We start from the raw sequence: 3,727 nt of genomic DNA, 5'->3' as shown, positions 1-3,727 counted from the left end.
TTTCCCTCCCTCTCTCTGCTACTGTTGGGGAAGTGCTCTCTCATTCTCCTCCCCTTCTCTCGCCCTTCCTCTAACTCTAATAGTTATTTAGTGTCTCATTTCAGCACCTGCTTTGAGACAGAAAGAGACAGACAGGAGGGAGCAGACAGACTTGGAGAGAAAAATGTTGCTCCTTGGTGGGAGTGTATACAATGTGCATGTGCACCTTATCAGCAAAAGCATATGCACTGTGCGTGATCATGAACTGTGTTATATGAATGTGTGAGGTGTGCACTCACAACAAGCACAAAGACTAACATGCAAAAGTGCATACTTGCATATATGCGTATTTGCATCACTGTGTGCAGATTCATCGTTACAAATGTACAGTATGTGTGTGTGTGTGTGGACCTTCATGCAGCTTTTACTAGACGTCAAACTGAGTTGGTGACAGAAAAAACCATGCTCGAGCTCTCTCATCTCTTTCAGTGCTCCCCACTTGCTGCTGAATCAACTATGTTCACCTATCAAACATGAAATGTATGGTTTGGGAGGGGGGAGGATTTAACACGGGACTGTGGTAGATGTCTAATTGTCCCCCTTTTTGTTAGAGAAAAACAGGTCACTAAAGGCTTGAGAGCTGTTTGCGATTTCCCTTTTGTATTACTATTATCACTGAGAAGTATTGACAATTTCAAATATTTATAATGTAGAATGTACAATAAAATTATGATTTCAGATTATAAAAAAAAAACATGGGGCTGGTTTGATTGACACAGATATTTAACCCCTAATATATACTGTATATATATAACATCCATTTGCTTCCCTAGTAGCTGTAAAGCTGCACTAATAAATATTTTATATCAACAATATATCAAATGAATCGTGAAAGGTGTTGCTCATAGTGATGATCCCAAACTATGGGATAATCCAGACTCTCAAGCATTTTAACAATTGTGTTGGTTTTCAGGCCTGCAAACTGCTTTCTTTAGCTTACTCAGCGGTTTTCAGCAGAAAAGCTCTGAAATTTGGCGAATGTTTACTATGACCTTCGCCAACTTTACAAGGTGCTAATATGTCAGTGTTGTTTACTTAACCTTGTTCTGTTAAACAAAAAAATTAAAGAAAAATTTAAATCAATGTTGCTTTAATATCTTGATTCACACTGTCTAACAGTATCATATATAAATATATATATATATATATATATTCTGTTTCAGTTAAAAAGGTGTAACAACAAAATATTCAGATCTTTGCAGAATTTAAAGTTTAACTAGAAATATTTGGTCACTTTGGGATGTCCGCCAGAATTTAAAATGCATGTTTTGCTGCACATCTGGGGGTCAGTGAGGTTTAAGTGGTTAATACCAGGTTAGAATATTAATATTTATGAACTGAGGTTGTTTTTGTTGTTGCTAATGTTAGATAATATTAAATCTGCATAGGGATGGGTGGCAGTTAAAAATGATAATCAGCATTTAGTGGAATTGTATCCTGATGAAATGATCATATTGGGTAATGTGGGATTTTTCTAACTTAATGCATACAATTTTGTATATATTCTACATATTGTACAGCATATCAATATTGCAAACATATTCTTATTAATATACTATATTGATTTCAGACACATCACCTACTGTAGCTCTACATTTTATCTGCATCACACTTCTCAGAAATGGATCAGTCTCAGAAATGCAAATAAAAGATGTTTTTTGGGCATTTTACTTTTTCTGGCGAGTCTCCTCACATGCAGTGTTGCAGCGTGTCGTTTTCTGCATCGTTACCTTGTGGCTGATTTGGAGCTTTGTTTTGCAGCCCATGCATGCAAGGGTCTCCAGCACTCGGTGAAAGAGCCAGCCTGTGTCCACAGTGCATACCTGTGCTCGCTGACATGTACTAACTCACTCTTCCTGCAGGCCATGGCAGAGGAACGCACTGCAATCATAACAATCAGAAGATGATTGTGGCCAAGAGAGAGGAAAGGGAGGGAGAGAGAGTATATTAAAAAAAATAAGGATGAGAAAAGTAAAAAAAAGAGACAGAGGGAGGAGATAATGCAGGAAAGGGTGAAGAAAGGGTAAGGAGGAAGAGGAGATAAAATAAAAGTCAGGAGTTGCCCAAGGCCACAGCACTGGTTTAATTTGTGAGGGGAGAAGGGAGAGGAAGACAGAAATCATCAACGAACACCTGTCTGTTTCTGACTCCTAATAAATCACTGCCTCTTTATCTGTCTGCAGGTCTCTGCTGTTTGGAGAAAAGAAAGTGGAGAAGGTAGATAGGAAGGCGTGATAACATAGAGTTCATTCCTAAAGCACAGTGAGAACAGTATCTCCCAGCTAATACATTAGCATTTCAGAAACACACGCTGAGAAGGCATATGCATCCATCAAACTACATTTATTTTGGTCTAAAAGATCTTAAATGCAAAACAGCTCACACAGAAAATATGTCCTAAATTGAGGTACTATTTCACTGCTGTTTACAGTATCCTACAGCAGCAGCTCTGCAGAGCGTTCAAGTAAAAAAGACGGACATGCTCAGCATCCAAGGACAGTAAACACGTACAGTATATGTGTGTGTGCATTGCATACATTGCAGACAAAGGTGCAGATGTTTGCAGATGTTCTTCATCACAGTGAAGACAACAGATAATCAATGTAATAAGAAAAGCTCACAATCAAAGCCTTTTATAAAATTAACATTGAAAAAAAAGGTGCACTTAACCTGACCTTAAGTCAGAAGTCATCATTAAGAAAACAACCACAATGTAAACTCAAAGGGGCACTCCTCTGATTTTACACATATAGATCAGTTTACTCATGATGGGGAGGAATACACAGACTTTGTCAAGTCTGAGAAAATAACCCAGATGATGTCATCGAAGTTACCTCGGCTTGGAAGTGGAGTTTGAAAGACGTAGGTATTTACCAGGCAGGGAGTCTAATCAAGCTACAAAATATATTTCAATAGTATCCTTAATTTTCCTCAACATAGAGTGTCCTGGACAATGTAAGGATACTGTAGGTTTATGGCCATTAGTTTGACACATTTCAACTTGGCAGATGGCTCCAAATATAGGCCATAATTGCCAAATTTAGCCAAAAGTGACCCAGAGTTATGTGTCAAAGAATTTCAGGTCAGTGATTGGATGTTTCTTACTGAAATGCACCTTGGGAGTTAACTTAACTTTACTTATGTTTTTATGTATACAGGAAGTATTTTTGACTAAAATATCCTGATATTTTCTAGCATGATTACTTATGTTTTGTATTATTGATTCAACTTGAAGACAATGAACCAGACATTTCGCAACTCTACAATAGACGTTTCATTATAGGAAATGTAGGAGCCAGCGTTTTTTAAGTTTGACCCGTACCAGGACTTAGTCAGGATATTTGGGCCTTTGCTGCATTGTCCTCCAACTTTAAGGAAGCGCAATACTAGATCACAGGAGTACCCCTTCTGTTAAGAGTAACTTAACAGCAGGCTGAACAAGATTCTTTTAGGTGGGATTAGGTTACTTTTTAATCTCATTAAAAACATATGACATCAATGTAACACTATTAGGTCTTGGGTCCACACTTTCTACTAAACCTCAGGATGGGTCTGACGCACACTGCTGCAGGTGTCATCTCTGTGTAAAATTCTAAATACACTGAACAGAATCAGAAAACAGATAGAATGAACAATTCATGCTGCAACTGTAGGTAGCCACTATAAACACAACAAATTGCAGTACTGG

Source organism: Perca fluviatilis, chromosome 5 (assembly GCF_010015445.1).
Source record: "Perca fluviatilis chromosome 5, GENO_Pfluv_1.0, whole genome shotgun sequence".
NCBI lineage: Eukaryota > Metazoa > Chordata > Actinopteri > Perciformes > Percidae > Perca > Perca fluviatilis.
This window is presented reverse-complemented; position numbering follows the sequence as displayed.